We start from the raw sequence: 18,001 nt of genomic DNA on the forward strand, positions 1-18,001 counted from the left end.
GTCCTCGTTGTTTGCAAAGACAAGTTAGCTATAGTTCTAGTAGTACCCCGTAATTATCGCGGAAATCAAACAGAGTCGAAGTAATTCTCTTTCTGGCCAGAAATAGTATAATTTATATCGACAATTGTTCTGAGCAGAATCCTGTTTTATCAAATACAACGATCCCGATCTCCCGATAATCGATGATGAGGTCCTCAATTCGCCTACTGAAACACTCCGCTCACCGGAAGTAGTCTTGAATTTATCGACAGATAGAAATATTCATACGTGTACGTTTAAGGTAGTAGTGAAGTTCAAGGGTGCCATTTACTCGATTTGAACTTAATTTATGGCCTAAAACAAACTGTTTCGTTGTACCTTTTCACAAGCAAATGACACAAAGAGGCATAAAGCCGCTAAGTATACGTCACTTAGACATTCAAAGAATTGCTGCAGCAGTTTAATGATTTTGTATCAATTTTTGTTTGCTATCGATTTTTTACTGTTCTCTCGCAGGACTAGGAAATCTCAGTACCAGTAACCGCTTAGGGCCTATAGCTTATGGTATTATAGGAACTGTTCTATATAACTAAGCATTACTGAACACCTCAACAGTCGAGATGTGAACCCATGAGTTTTTTTGGTTTATCTACAAGGGCTGGTTCGGATCAACTATAAATAAAAACGGTAATGATATCTTATTATACCTAGTGCGAGATTGCCACTTTTGAAATCTTATCGTCTCATGCTGAGCTTTTATTCCGTACACAATACTCTGGCAGGAAAAGTGTGGATCGTTCCTTTCTTCTATCACCAATACACATTGTCTGCTCAGCCATCAACTGTGATAATATGAGTCATTAAAACGATAACATGAAAAGGAAGTGGCAGTTCAGAGATATCCGTTGTTCCGAAAGATTAAGTCTAAATTTATGGAATTCTACAATGGCGTCTAGAAAACATCAATTTGAAAATCACAGAATAGCATGAAGCAAACGGATCTTTTTGAACTCCTTGATTTACGATCAGTCCTTGGCAAAATAGTAACTCCGGGCCTGGCTCTCCTGGAAACGGTAAAGTGCTTCGGAAGAAATTATATTGGTTCGTTTAGCAGAAAAAGTAAGCAAAGGCTCAAGACTGTTTTTCAGGAAAGCGCATGAACTGGCCTGGACACTTAGGTTTGATAAAGTCACTATTACGAAAAGATGCCTGTACTGTATATAGGGTGTCGACTTATGGTCACATGGTAGAACGTCATAGGGATCGAATCAAAGGGAAAGACGACGGCTTGGCGCATCCATTTGCACTACTAATAAACCCCAGATGGAATGAGTCGCGCTGTGATTGCAACAGGGGCCAATGAATAATATCTTCAATTGACAGCAATGGCGGTTATGTTACGACAACAACAGGCCAAATGACCAGGATGTGTACTTTGGTTGTAGATTGTGCCATAAAGCTTTTTGGATAGACCATGTCTAAGCAGCAGCAAGAACAGGAGATACTACAAGGGAAATGCCAAGCCAGAACGCATAGTCTCAGAATCGCGAGAATTTCCAGCAGTAGATAATAAAGGAAAACCTTCTTGTGTGCTTCAAACGATATTTATTATATTTAGCCGATTAGTAGAATATGAATAGCAACGCTTTTAATGTAAATTTCCAGCGCTTCCAATTGATGTTCGAGCAAGGCTGAGAAAGATGCGAACCAAGCCCGTCCGGAACGTACGAAAAGCTTCAGCAGCTTCATTTAAAGATTACATATGAGCTCGAATGTTGCATCCTTCCAGTCTATATTGCACTCTTTTCAGCCCCGCATCGACTGGGATAACAAACGTAGATATCTCAAAATAATCTTACTAAATTATAACCAGTAGATATATAAAACTTCCTTCTAGTTAAGCAGAGCTCCTACGGGCAGATGGCACAAACAGTCCTTGAACTCCCTTAGAGAGCCGAAAGAATTTTCGAAAACTTCATATTTTGACCTAACTTACCTACATAACGATTAGCAGAGCTCTGATATGCAGGGAGAAATCAAGCTTTAATAATTCAAGATTATATCATTCGATGTAGCACGGTTACGATATTAAAAGATAGCGTCCGGTTTCTGGGTACTTAGAACTGCCGAAAACATATCCATTTGGGGTTCTTGAGGGATAAATGGAACCACCAAACGGTATCACGGTAGAAAAAAGGAATATGTTTTTATTTTGATATGTATGTTTACAGTGTAAAAATACGACACAAGCATAGGTACAATATATCAAAGAAGTAATCGTGCTCGAGGCTGAATTCAAAAATGACTAATGAAAAGATACTCTATCATTTATTATACTTTCGAATGGCAGCACCAATACGACTCGCCAAAGGCTAATTACAAAGTCTAGGGAAGCTGGTCTAGAATAGAAAAACAGAAAAAACAACATCCGGAATAACAAGCAAACGGTTGTGCGTAATAATCTTAAATTGCTATGTCAGCGACCAATTCCGCCCCTGTTCGTCCCATAACCTTAGCATTATTCCGCAACACTGTATAGTTGTTGTTGTCGACCCTGTATCATCATCATATTGAGTTTTAACAGTAGATCGTTTGTATAGGCTGCATTTCCGCACCGGAAACATTTAATTTTCCAACACAGCAGATCTAAAACGTAGAGTGGGGAGATTTTTCTTTACAACGTCTTTGAGATCTTTTCGTCGACTTGTAGGGTTGACAAGGTTCTACTAAAATTCTTTTTGACAAACACAACAATTCACAGATGGGTGCAAATTTTTAAAGTAAAAGTTAAAACTGATTGGGTTTTATGTTAACCCAACCGGAACCACTTTGGCGAGTATATCTCACAAAGTTATCAGGTAAATTATGTAGTCTAGGATATCGCGATAACACAGCAGTGACAGACCCAAAAATCTCTTGGAGGTGTAAAGACCATGCTCTTAGTTCTGAAATACCAAACTGTCTAATTGACCTTCTAAAGTGTATCTAAAATCTACGCAAAAATCAACTACAAAAGAATCAGCTTGACAACTCAATTATTACGATCGTGAATTCAATGCTACTACCCATTACTATGAAGAATTGGTACTATGAATTCAAATAAATTAGAGTTCGTTTTTAGTTTTTCTCAAAAAGTTGTTGTCTTTTTTAGACAATTTTTAGACAATGATAAAAAAAAATAACTCTGCTCTGCCCCACCCTATCATAAGAATAAAACTGACTTACATTTTGTATCTCAATTTGTTGTAGTGTTTAGTTGTTATTTCATAAAGATAAATCAGTTAAATTGATTGAAGTGATCGACCCAATTCTCTCTACCTTGTTAAAAGCCTGCGTTTACTACACCTCAGTATGTGTACCCCTAAGCTAAATTTTATTAATTAAAATAAAATATATTGCAGATGACCTGCGTTTAGGAAATAAGTCAACTGAGCAAGTCATTTGCTTGGGTAGATACATTAGACATTTGTGTTAGAGGAAATTTGCGACAAGAAATTAGGATTTATACCATGGCATAGTCTCGCTTTACCCGTATGATGACTTTCATTTTTTTTTTTTTTTTTTTTTTATTTCACCGACGATCATTCACTTGCAAAGATGTTGGCAATACGTTGACAGCTTTTTCCGCTTTTCTTGACCAAAAAAAAGAAATGACGAATATATCCTGGAACAATGTATACTAACACAATTAGGGTTGACTGCATCATATTCTACGGGCGGAACAGCTTAGGTGACTAATACACACCTCTAAATGTGTTGTTATACTAATCATGAACATGCGGATATTCTCAGTTCAAATTTGAGCATTGATAAGGTGCCTAATATCCCATATGCTTACCATATCGTTTTTAGGCCTATCGGAGAAAACCTAGTTAGGTCGAGTAAGACCTGCCTTTGTTAGGCACTATAGTGGCGGCAGGTCCTTAATGATACGCGGGAAAAGTGATTCTGGATATGTTCACACAATGCGGATAGCTGGAAACGTCAAAAAGATACATATTCTTCAATATGGAGGAATCATATCGATTTTTATGACGCCACATGTAAAGTTCTATTCAGGTCTATTGCTGCTATGGTTGTTCGCATAATGCACTGTGTTTTCGAGAAAGCCTTTGCTTAGACACTATTCTCCTGCGGATTGTTATCTATCTCTTGCTGCACAATTGCCTACGATGTTAACGAACTGTTTTTCGGCCTCGAAGTTGCTGAGTTCACCGTGTTAATAAAGCAGCGTAAGGACAAAAACAAGATAAGGCAAGGTACTATTCACAGTTGCATCCGGCTCGCTAACGACATCGCTTCAGATATAGTTTGAATTTCCCGCTCCTGCCAACCGCTTTCGTCTTCGTCTTATTTACCTGTGAACATTTCCTCAACAGCTTTGAAAAAACTAGTAGCCCCCAAACCACCGTGCGACAGGATGCCTAATCACTTCTTATGTCATGCATTTGCTATCGGTAGTAGCAGTGGTAGTAAATCCAGATCTCCTAATTATTCCTACGTACACTGATTTCCAATACAACCATGGCTTTTCGTAACGCCATTATTTACTTTTATAATTTTGCTGAAGGCGACCCCTAGCGTTTGGTTGCTTTTGTAAGCCTGAGGCATCAATAAACCTGTAAGTAGTGGGTGAGTCGATGGCATCCTGTTTAATCAAACAGAGTTTATTTATGATTTGGTTTACAAAACCCTTATTGTGTATCGAACTTACGATTGTGAATGCCACGAACTCGCCTACAAAATATATCCCTCTACCTTTCTTGCATATCACATCACTAAAGTAAATAATAATATAAGAGCATTATTCTTCTGTAGTACATTTAACTATCTACGTACCGTACAAATTTTTGTATGCACCGATTAGCGCCTAAGAATAATGAAAAGTGGTCAATTATAACGAGGTGTTATTTTTACAGTTGAGAGGTGGCCTTGAGCCTTGAAAGGAACCAGTTAGACAACTTAAGAGGTTAAAGTGCCATTCTTTCCAGTTAAGGAACGTCTAAAACTTAGGCGGTTTCAGTTTGCACTTATTATCTGCGTTATTATACGTCAAGTAATAGAAGTGACCAAGTCTATTTCCACCTTTTTTTTTAAATTAGATTGGATCTTTATATCATGGTATTAGACGCAGTGGCTTAGCCTGCTATGGCTTTGCTTAGAAAAGATTAAAGGCGTCGTTATTGCCTTAACCCCTACCAACAGAATAATAAAAAATAATTATGTCAGTGGTATTCGCTCTTTTCTTTTGCTACTTTTATTATTCTCGGATAAGCAATCGCAATGTTCTCTGTACAAAACTAATCAAATCCGAATCGTCGGAATGCGCACCAGTGATGCGGCGATTCAGAATAAAAGTTTTGAATTTCGCGCCTTTTAGCGGGTTACCATGGTAACCATTCATCAAGCGGGTGGCATGTTTTACACATGCTGTATACCCAGGGCAGCGTTACCATTATAGGTAGTAATTGCCGTCGTCCTTGCGACAATTTTCCCAACAGTCATACCTCAACCGTTCGACAACATCCTTAACTTCAGCGTTTATTACGCTGCTGTCTTTTCGATGCAGTGAGGCTCCGAGCGGCTTCCCAGATCAGTTTACTCGCCGAGTAAATAAGTTGACATGGCGTGTCCATTACAGATGCACATACATAGACTGTATGGTTGTTGCTTCAGGAGGTTTTGACAATGCGGCACCTGATGCAGTATCTTTATCGGTAAGTAAAAAAATCAATTCTAGTTATTTGTTCGCACATAATGTACTTGCGCTTGATAAATTGGTTATCCTACGCGGTTTTTTGTTGCACGAAAGCAAGTTAAGCATTACTAGAGATGCATAAATCAAAGCGATAGTGATTGTCATGCTACCTTATAAGAAGAAACTGTAGAAATGTGACTTGAACACTACTCAACAATGTTTGTTTTTTCTTTTTTACTTATTAACATGCAGGCACGAAATTTGGGTAGCATCTATATACTTTGTTTTGCATATATTGTATTGGCAATATTATAAAATGAAATAATTATATTGATCTAGCGTTCAAGGAACGGCAGAGGTAAGAATGAATAAAAAGGTTGCGATAAATCAGAATGATCAATCAGAAACTAGCATCCGTTTAAAATAAGTGACCTGATAGTTTCAAGAGTTTTAGGTTGGAAGGTTACTAAAGAATACTTAATCATATGAACCATACCAATTGGGATTTACTTGTATTATTTAGGGTTTACAATAAACTATCTCTTGTGGACTTAAGAGTGCAGGCAGAGAGCTCACATTTTTAGAATAAAATGGGCGGCCATTTTTTTTTTAGTCGCTCGAAATGCTATTACGCAGGCTTGAAATTTATGGATCTAGGACGTACCAGGTACATTATGATGACGCAAAAAAAATGCTTAGATAAGGCTAAGCTTAAGCACAGAATGTACGCAAAGCACTTTTTTGTAGAATTCGTAGCCACCCATGAGCGAAATTAAACTTTGCACTTAGTCATAAATGACTGTAAGAGAAAAGAAGATTGTATAGAGGAAGACCAGTATACCTCAGCTAAAATAATAAACTGTTTATTGTCAGACGCTTGGTTAATAACACTTCAAAGAAGCTACAAAAATAGTTTTAGCTGAAGCGCATCGAGTAATTAAAAATGAAGAACTCAGAGGTTCAATCGGCATAGTCAAATAGCAAATGCTAAGTTAAGTTACTTCCAATCAGATAGATATCCTCTCCTATAATTTTTTTCAGCAGTTTTACGTGCTGTGCAGCAGTGGTATTAGAAAAAAAGGGGCGAAGACAGACGGGGAGCAGCTGATGAGAATGCGATTGAGGTCAGGTGGAAACGGCGGCAAAATTCTTCTAAGAACTATGCAGTGTCGACAAGAGTACACTACGCAATTATCATAATATCAACAGACAGACTCGTCCTGTAAATAATTCAATAAGGAAACAGACGGCAAACGGAAAGCTGGCAGCTACATTGGATAGAAAAACAAAGATACTAAAAAATGCATAAGGTCCGACATTAAATGTTTATGGTGCTCACATATGTTAATAAAGGAAACATTGAGCGAAATAGAACTCAAGAATCTGGCCTGACTTTACAGAGTCCGAGATTGCGCATATCTAATAATTCAAGCAAAGGTTAGGCTGAATCCTGAAGCCTAGTGTATTAGGGGAACGTATTATCTCTACTCAAACTGCAGTCACAAGAATATTTCGACATTAATCGCCTAACAGTATATCCATCGTGTTGTGCATTACGATTACTCCAATTCAAATAGAAACACCTTTCCCAAAGAAACGATGGAAGGTCTAAATCAACCACTGTAAACGGTAACTATCACATCTAACCCATCTCCTTAAGCTTGAAGGATCTTCCATATCTTGAAAACCAATCTTATCATATGACAACATGTGACACCGAGAGCAGCTTGTCGGATATTATCGGAACGAGTCCCGCAGTTTTTTCAGCTTTGATCTACTTTAGTTTATTACCTGACATTTAACAGTTTGATGTAAATATTATATTGGAACATAAGCGTGATTCATACGTTAATCTGAGAAGTCGATAGGGCTTATAACTTTACTGTTTAAATAGACTAGAACGAAAACAGATCAGTGTTTAAAGGTCGACCTGTGAAGTTATAAGGCAAAAGGATAAAATTACTTTGGTTCCATTTAAACTCAAAATTGACGGTTTAGAGAAACAATGTTGATATTCATTGACTTGCAACGCCAGAAACGCTTTATCACCGACCGTGCAAAAGCGGCAGTAGATATGCCGACCGTAGTTCAACATAGCTGCCTAAAGTAGAAAGACAAGATAGGCTGGTGATTTTTAGAAGAAAGCACGCTTAAATAATCCGTTTCGGTCAGAATAGTCCAATTACCGTTTCACACTGAAAACGCCAACGCCTGTCTGTGCCTCCAATAAAGACGGCCGAAAAGCCACGTACAACTAGAGATTCTAATGTTGTTTTAACGCTTTCGTTTTTTTTGGGTGTGTGAAAAAAATCCTTGAAATGGTATCGTTTCGGTGTATGTTATATCATCGTTAAGTGGTAATATGTATTGTTGTCATTTGTGAATAAGTTTCGATACTGATCTAAGCAGTTGGTTCAACCGGAAAGCAGAATCAAGAAAAACTGTTATTACTGTTATTTGTTGCTGTTAATTGCTCGATTCTACTTGGTCAATAGGGAAGATATAGCATGAATTTCTAATGAAAAAACGGTACACTTGTGTTCAGCGTTGTTTTTTTGTTCATATTAACTTAGTAAAGAAGTAAACATCTTCGCAATCCTTATCTACTTAATGATGTTTGTATAATCAGACGTAAACCGTTATAAATCTGTATTTGAAAAAGTATGTTTCAGTTGATATTCTAATTGAAACTATGCTAAGACCCCAGAACAAACAGCTATTATTTATTGGATGAAGAATATGCACCGTTACTTTTAAGTACTATCTTCACAACATTTTTTAATAAAATCACTTTGAAGTTAGGGGCTGAATTCGCTTCATACAAGTGCTCGATCACTGTTAATTATCAAGAGTAATTATTAGACGGCCGCCCACAGATTCGCCCCGTTCCTGTCTTACTTAAAAATCCACAGAATTTTAGATACAAGCCTAAATGGACGAATATAATAAAGACAATATAGCATACAGCCTAGTTAATTTCTAATAACTTAGACACAAGGTTGCTATAAAACACATACAAGTTGAGCACGATTGTTTATGTGTCGCAGTTTTCACACCGATTATATGTCAATGCATACGATACTGGAGGCCGTCTCGGTGTTGGTAACCAGTAACGCGGCGTTGTTATCAAACATGGAAAATGTTCAAGAAGCGGTTTATGATCGAGGTAGTTAATATTACGCTCTTGAGAAAAAAGCAAGCTGGAAAAGCATTGAACTAATCGGCTTCATCTTTCGCCCAGATTTTACAAGCACGAAGTTCTAGCGACGCAGAAAATCAGGCCAATCCCACCACTTTAAAGGGTCCACTTGGGTCTGACGAGCAAGTAGGCAGACATAAACTATTAGTTCTGTATAGATTAAGTATTGCAGCAGTTAGACAGGTTGGTTAGAATGGATAAGTACTATGCGACTATTTAGCGTGAGTGATACTGAATCTTTATGTCTCGAGTTATAAGTTTAGTGTCGTCGTTAAGCGTTCTACTAGGCTTGAGCTCGAACATAGACCACAGCATATCCCTACTATACGATCACGGGGAGCTTTACAAGGTCTGAGCTGAGCTAACTGGTCGCCCAGAGAAATATACATAATTGTTTAGTTGATAAGTTGATAGGTTGGAAAAGCTGAGTGCTATCCGAGGAATACCGATATGATGAGGCATTCTGAGAAATAATTTTCGCATTTAAGTTGAACGGTACAAACTCTGGAATAAAAATATCAAGCTAAATATTTTTGGCACCCCTAACAAAATGCAAAAAAAAAACAGAGTTAACTAAAATATTGTATCTGACCTTACCGGCTGTTTAGAAGCATATCTTCGTATAAGCTATGTCCACATGCAATAGTCTTCATGATTTACTTGATAAAGGCAAGTAAATTTTATTGAACTGAAGCACAAAAACCATGTGTACAATAAGTCCTCGGACTAAATTGCATGGCTGAACGAGAAAGGCTGTTTGAATACGATCCGTGTGATACTGATAGCAAAACTCAACAGTCTTAGAATCCATGTCACAGTCTTGTTAACAAGTCCGAATGTTTAGAGGCGCAAATCAGCTACTATGTGATATGGAACGAGCCACAAGAACTTCACTCAGAGGCACAGACACTCAAAACACTAGCAAACCATATGTATAGTAATGACGAGCGTGTGGTAGCAAATTCGTTTCACAGTCCTGGGAATCTTCTTTGAAATTTTCGGGTATGATAAAGATTTTTGGCCAGACATGCATTTTACAGTACAGACCTGCTGCATTTAGAGAGGTCTAGCCAGAGAAGACAATCCAAATTTTATTGCCGTTTTTAAGGTTGTCTCGCAGTATTTATACGGAGTCATAGTTAAAGCGGGCATAAATTTATTACAACCGATTTTTTTTATGAATAGTAGAATTAACCAGTTCCTTTTACACGAGAACCGGTAGCTGATCTGAAGTGCATTTTTAGGCTGAATTGATTAAGTCTCGCCTTTGTGATCCCAGCGGTATTACAACATAGTGAAAAGGATGTCGGCCTTTTGGCACAGAAAACCCTATGTTTTGCTAGACTAGTTTCCCCGATTATATGTTATCTGGTATGTGTGATTAAAAAACAAAGCTACCATATTGTAGGTCTTGAGCACACTTTGCGCCTCATTTGCGGAACGCCTATATTCGATGTCAGAATCGTGCGTTGGCCTTAAGGTAATTGTCTGCGCCAACATATATATACATATTTATATATATTAAAAGCTACGGGCCAAAAAAGGCCCAAACCTTTTGGCTGAATCGTTGCTGGGATCTCGCTGGAATATCGTTGGAATTTTTATTATCGCATAATGTTTAATATTGTGGCCTGTGAGGGATGCCTTTACATTTTGTAAGACTTCGAAGCGTTGCGCACCTTTTTATTGCATTTGCATTATGAAGGAGATCGGTTTAGCTTGCACTCGTAGGATTTCAATACGAAATGAACATCGCACACGCTTCTGTGAAGTTCGAGGTTAACAAAAGAAAATATTTCTGTACCTATATTTTTGCTCGTCATCCTTAAAAGGTCATTAACGGTAAATTAGACGATGGCATAGAAATAAACTCCCGAATAGGCGACAACCTTAATATAACACGATATAAAGTTCCTTTATTCCACGATTTTACAAATGTTGAGACTATCACATGACATGGGTATTATGCGCATCAGTTAGAAACAACATTATTTATAGAACGTTTTCGATTCAGCAGTCTCATAAACGATCTCGTCTCCCACTGCGATATTCGAAAACCTGATTGTGTTTTACAATTAATTTCTAGAAATTTACACATCGACACGTCTCTGATTATTCTGTGCGTTTGAGAGTATGTTGGTCAGGCCTTTGATAAATTTGTTTTTTAGCCCTGATTGCATGGCCTAAGTATAGGGATAACATGTCAGATACGGCAATGGACTCATGTAATTAAATATACAAAAGGCACATCTTAAATAATAAATTTTCTCGCAGTATTAGATTAAACAATGATTTCGCTGCTTCCGTTGTGCTCCGTATGTCATCTATATTTATCCTACATCCTGTATTTAGGTCGACTCAAAACCTTGTCAGGCTACATGATATTCTATATTTTATGAGAAACTATCATTTTGTAATGTGTAGCGCAAATAATTTTCAGTGAAAATTACTGCTGTTACACCTTCGGCGAAAATGTACAGTCTGAGCGTGGATGACGATAGAAACAATTTACAACTGCCGTCTTATGTATGAAGGTAGAACACTTAGCCACGCAACAAATCCCAAAGTTTCGGTTTTTTTTTTAATAACGCCTTCGAAATTTCCGCCACAATTATGATGAAAGTTATAAGCAAAATTCAGAAAAAAAAAAAGTCAATTTTTGAAGCAAAGAAGATTTTCAGGCTTTCAATTGGCATCGCGTTAATAGATCGCATTAGCAACCTGTATACAGAAAGTAAGATTTAGAGAACCAAGTTTTTCGAGTCTTACTGTAAAAAAATATACAGTACTACTCACAATGATACTAAAACAGATTCACTACAATTTAGTCCATATCAGAACGCCTCTATTAGATGTTTCGCTCTGTATCACATTTAGCTGGAAATTAGAATATTATTCATCCTTGCAGCTTACGTCGTTACGTTCGGCCACGTTAAACGTCGTATGTTTTTTAACATTCGGTCGTATATCGTTTGTGTTAACGGTTAGCTGACATGCTCGCGACGCGATGACCTTAGATCTATATGATACTAATTTTCTCTTGACAGTAAAGGGTCCATTATGGTGGAATTGGTTTGAACAAGACTGGCGTTGTCTGTTTGCCCCTCACCCACATTTTTACGCCCCGTTCGAAATTACGCGGAACGAACTTCCCCTGCTTAGGCGGTGTGTTTGCTTTCCACTGTCGATCTTGGGGATGGTGGCACGCATTCTGACGATTTTTTCGTCGCGTCGCGCCTTCCGGCATCCCGGCAGCCAAAGATTTTCTGAATTCTGCATTCTGGTATCAGAAAAACAGTTCAAGTAACATGTTACTCAGACTCTCACTTACGGAAATGCTGAGGGAAAGTGCCATTTGAGGCAGCAGCTCATGTCACATCGTTACTTTCCAAGAGTAGTCTTTCAATCGCCTCTTAAGTCGGCCAAACCTTGGTTTGGGACTAGCATGGGCAGGGTCAGGTTGTTAGCTATTATAGCTACATGGGCATAGTTTAAGGCTTAACTGTCCGAAAAGCCCTCAAGGTTGCGTTCCTGGCCTGTCGAAATACTGTGCTCGTACGAGTTGACAAAGAAAAGACTTCTATGCTTTCGTCCGGTTAAAAAAGCCTCATACCAGACCGACTGGAGCCATTATGTGCTTTTAAGACTTTTAAGGTATATCAAAGGAGCTTGTAACGAAAAATCCGGCAGCCACGTCCTTGAGACCGTTTCGACCGATTTCTAGGTGTACGCCAGCGTATAGCTCGGACCTCAGAATGTCAATCGAAAGCAAATCCGAATCAGGTTTAGGTAGGGACTGTTCAGTGGAAAGAATAAATTCGGCGAGTATTTGAACGTAATTTAACTGCACAGAGCAGGCGGACTTTAGCACGCAGTGCGCAATACTTCAAGTTTCTCCGAACATCTATCGCATAAGTGGAATCTATCATAATCCGCCCATTACTCGAAATTACGTTACTTCGGGGAAAAGTGCTCGCGCTCCTCGATCCAGGGACCGTCGTGAGTGCGATCTCACCGCACTTGAAAGTTAGATCTCGTTCGTTGGATATAGAAACACCACCGGAGTTTGTATACCGGTATAATGACCAGCTCGTTCTCTTGACGGGTTTGGGTATAATTAACGCTGTAGCCGATAACGGCCCGAGGAACACTTTCTTCACAGTCGACAAGCTAGCCAAGGATTCGATCCCTTTCAAGTTGTTCATGTCGAGAAGGTTTCAATTCCTTACAGGCAGTTTGCCATATGCGGATCTGAACTATATTTACCTAATATAACCTTATTAATATTCCAGGCACGCGTACGTGTCCTTAAAAATTCTGTTTTTAAGCTCTAAGCCTCTATTATGATAACCGTATTTATTGGGTGTCGTTACAAGGCGTGTAAACTCATGCGGCGACAAGTACGGCTTTTATAATTACTCAATTAATAACACATGAGGCAAATTCGTTCAAAAACAAACACGCAGCGGGAGCGATTCGATGAGATTGCAAAAACGGCGGTCTGCCTTAAATATTTTACCCATATGAAGTGCAATTCCCTAGAAATCACAAGCAATAAGACTATTATTATATGCCCTTACTTGACGTCCCAATTACGTTACGCAATTATCATTGCCAGACATCGGAATGTGTAAGACAAGCCGATATTTAGTCTTTATTCAAATGTATCATGATTGTCTTCTATAGTTCAGAAAAAAATGTACAGAGTTACTGAAACTTTACCGAGGTAATAAGATCTTGATAAGCAACTTGATTTCGAGATCAAATATTCCCTCGACACGAACCTAAGGGAAGATACTTAGTCAAACGTTAAGGGCGTATAAGTGAAGTCGCAATAACCTTTATATAAACAAATTTCGAACAACAGATGAATTATGCCGTACAGGTTCTGTCTTGGCGTGAGTCTTAAAATATACTTTTTCTTATAATTGAGAAACACCTATCATTTTAGAGAGTTCGTAGCAATATAATTGTAGGTTCCTCAATAGGAATCCTAACGATTATCATTCACCGAAATGGTTTGTTAAAGTTCCCTCATGCAGTACTGGAATCTCTAACATTAATACTGACGATAGTTTCTAAGCAATGGAGGATATTTTCGTAGACAAAAATCAAAAAAGGAAGCGGCAAGCATGAGGAATGAAGACCATCGCATCAACAATGAAATAAAGAAAATTATGTTAATGGAACGGTATTCTTAGTAAAATAACTATGTTGTTTCTGTCGATTTCTTTTTTTAGCCATAGTGGAAGGATAGATACATTGGCCTAGCCTGAGTGTATATCGAAAATATAATGTGTAACAGTAAGTACTATGGAACTCGGTAGGTACAGCAAGGCATGGACCGCCCGTTCTTGAGCTCGGACCGGATCATACAATGAGGCAGGCTTCTGAAACGCCTTTAAAGGGCACCAACCTTTGTCAGATTAATGTTCGGTTTTTTCAGATGAGGCTACGAATACGTCAGTTTCATTCAAAGGCTGCGGGTCAGCAGAAATGTTAAGTGCTTTTTTTGCAACGTTCTATATAGGAAGCCATGTACATAGCTATGTATAGAGAATAGCGCTACAGATGCGCGTATTTTTTCAATCATTCTTTTTTCACAGGTTATGTTTCGCCTGATTCTGGGCTTTTACCAGCTCTTTTATGCCCCCCAATGTTATCGACGAATGAGAATAATTGATCTTTTGAAGACCCAATGTTGGGCCTTGAAAGGTTGCACTGTGTATGCGATGCTAGCATACTACGCAGCGCTTGGTAATGTGAGTAAAATAAGGCGTTGGGGGTGCTGAGGGGTTATTTATTATCCATCCCAGCTTTGTTACGAGTTGCATTGTGGCGATAGGTCAGAATCCAATTTTTACACTTTTTTTTTTCTGTCCTTCTTTATAGATATATATATATAGATTTTAGTATGATGGTAACTGAAAAAGTGACACACGCGGCACTGTGTCTCTCTGTACATATATATACCGTTTTGTTGGTTAACATCTAACAGAATAACTAACGAATATTCAAATGATAAGAGACTGCGGTATGGGACATCATTAGCAGTATCAATTTTACAGGGAAACGTAATCATATAATTTAGGCCTATTAAGCAAATAAAAAGAATAGGCCTAGTATGGTAGCCGGTTTATATCTCTAGGTCGAATGGCTCAAAGCAAACATAGAAGACATCAGATTGTGTGCAGCATTAACGCCCATATAAAGAAATCATCTTGTGAGTTCGCACTATAATGACAAGGAAAGGTTTCCGATAATTAATTCTAATCTTCATTTGTGTCACTCGAAATCAACAACAGGTATTGCTTCATCGACTTTAAACTGCTACTCATTAGTCATATTTGAAGTTGTAGTTTGTAGAGCTTGAGTACACAAAAAATCGTTCAATTCCCGAAGTACTCAACAGATCCTAAACCCGTACAAGGCAATAGTTAACGGCACTAGCGGACGTAAAAGTTGAAACATTTATTTGAAGCCCCCTTTGAGACTATTAGTCTCGAAAGAGACGAATGAATGAATGAATACAGTGGTAACTGGCGCAGCCTCGATACTTCAGCAATTGGCAACACTCCGACAGGAGATCGTGAGTATCGAAGTTCACGACTTGAACTATTTAATCCTCTTAAACGTCACATTAATACAGGAAAAGTCAATGGTTTATAAAAATCAATTGTTCATACTTGCAGAGAATTCCGACGCTAATATATGTTTAAGTGTGTTTGTAATCTACAATGATAACAGGTATACCTCTGGACGATGTTATTTCACATACTACAGATCTTTAGGAAGAACAGGTAAATGTGTGATGAAGTATTATCATATCACTGTGTCACATCGACGTAGCGCTTCCTCCTAGACAACATTACGAACAAACAACATTTTATTTCTAAGAAACGAAACGAAACGTTCCGAACTTTGAAAAAGAACGGTTCCGTAAGGTGGATCGCTATGCTTTCAACTTAATGTTTGTACATTAGTTCAAACAGTTGTGTCCATGTCATAAGGTTTTAATTGGTTCCTTTTGATACTGATGTATACGTACGTGAAATTCATAAATCTCCCTCATCGAGATCATTCTTATGTTATATATTACAGGCAGCTGTCTTGACAGCGGATCCAAGCTGCCGAGCGCGTGGATCGCCAGAAGGGTTTCCTTACGATTTAGTATCGTTGCGATAAGTTATATCAATATCAGCCCTTTTAAGCTGTTAGAAACATCGCAAGATTCTGGTATACCCTACACTACAAATAAATACTTATTACGGATTCTTAATATGGCTGTAAAGTTTTCTTTTATTACCGTCATTAAAACCGTAACACGTACCAAATAAATAGTCGCTCTACTAAAATTGTTTAATTACAATGATATTATTCTTTCGTTAGGTCGTCATAAATAAATAGACCAATGAAAATTGTGAAATTCTCTATTTTGATTCACTGAAGGTGGGAGTGCCTGACCAAGAGAGGATACCCCTTAAAATGTATCTCCCAGTCAAGATCAGAAGCCAGATTAACTATATTAGCATTACGCTGCGCTAACGTGTATGTATCTAAATGCAGCTTTGTATTTACAATCTCGATCAATAAATCATTGTTCAGCTTGTCTTGTAATACAGTATGACACTGAGCATCCAGCATGAACTATTTTAAAACAGGGCATCATCAATGGCTGCTTGTCTTCTAGTTCGATAAAATGTCCTTTCAGATATATATATCAGTGCAGACATCCTGTGCATAAATACCTTTAGTTTCCGTACTTGAAAGAACATCGCTATTTCAACTTATTTTTTCTATCCTAATCGGCTCACGCAGTCATGATGTAATATGATGCAACCGCCATAGGTGCCCCTTAACCCACTTTTCCAACGGACTGACAAATTCAGATTTTGCATCAATCTTGCATTGATGATAAGCGGAGTTCAGTAATGGAAACTCGCGCTTCCTGACCAGCTAACCTGCTATTAAATAACAGATATGTGTCGATCATCATATTTTCACGTACTTTATTCTTTTGTGATATACATTAATATTTTACTTTTTATTACACCTATATATATATATATATATATATATATATATATATATATAGGTGTAAATATCTGTAATAATAATAATCATAATAACAAAACGTTATATTTTCAATTTCCATCTCAGACGTTCGGGACTTTACCTGTTGTCTTCCTCCGCGAGAGAGCAAGCTGACAAAGTGCATATAAATTCAGGTTGGTATTTTCCTAGCTCTGAAGACATTTGCAGTCTTCGAAAATGAGTTACAAAGCTTCAATGTTCGAAAAAATGGGTTCAAAATGATTACGCCTACCGTTAACCCGCTCATAACAGCGAGATGTATGCTAGAGAGATTATCTGTTGTCGAATACTCTAACAAGCATAGTTTACAGGCATCAGTCAACTGAGCAGAGTTCGATCAAGTGAAACCCATATTTTCCATCAGGTAGCTCCAAATTTCTAACATGCAAAGTTTGAAACCCTAGCTGAAGACCTCGGCTAGCGTTTTCTCTTAAATTCAAATGCTGCAATTGGGAATGTGCCCCTAAGTAAAAACGGACCGTTGCAAGATGATTGTTCCAGGATGGCCAACTGGCTGTCAACTTATATAGTTGAAAACAATCGACATACTAAGCTAAAGATGCCCACAACTTAAGTTGCGACGTGATCCTATGTTAGAATAACTTATATTAACATTAATTAAATTGTTACTGATGTTTGTGTTAATCTGGATAGCCCGGGTAGAGGCTAACAACATGCCACACAAATACCACGAAGCCTAGGTAAACAACGCGCGTATGCTCAGGCCTTACAGGGTGATATCGGTGTGACTTTCTCCCAATGCGGTAGCTATCAGGCACGCAAAAAATAAAGTGGCGTGACGTCCAAAGCAATCGAATGTATCCATAATTTTTTGTACTGTTTAAGAACGTGCATGCTTTTCATTGCCGCAGAAGTTCACTACAATTTCTGTGTATTTAGATCGTTATAGTTTGCTTGTGGTTTATATTCGTACTTGAATATATAACGTCCACATAGCTGTTGCTAATTCATGTTCCACAATGCATTAGCCTTTAACCATTCATAATATGGCATAAGCGGATCCGAGTGAT

The 18,001-nt window shown here is 38.1% G+C and overlaps 1 long non-coding RNA gene across 1 annotated transcript; it reads left to right on the forward strand.

Annotated features, from left to right (window-relative positions):
- The first annotated feature begins 5,431 nt into the window (after positions 1 to 5,431).
- On the forward strand, positions 5,432 to 17,761 carry LOC111264623 (uncharacterized). Its single transcript, XR_002682951.2, has 3 exons — positions 5,432 to 5,696; positions 17,037 to 17,104; positions 17,625 to 17,761. It is a non-coding gene; the product is annotated as an uncharacterized LOC111264623 (long non-coding RNA).
- Positions 17,762 to 18,001: the final 240 nt, after the last annotated feature.

Source organism: Varroa jacobsoni, unplaced genomic scaffold (genome assembly GCF_002532875.2).
Source record: "Varroa jacobsoni isolate VJ856 unplaced genomic scaffold, vjacob_1.0 scaffold_881, whole genome shotgun sequence".
Taxonomy (NCBI): domain Eukaryota; kingdom Metazoa; phylum Arthropoda; class Arachnida; order Mesostigmata; family Varroidae; genus Varroa; species Varroa jacobsoni.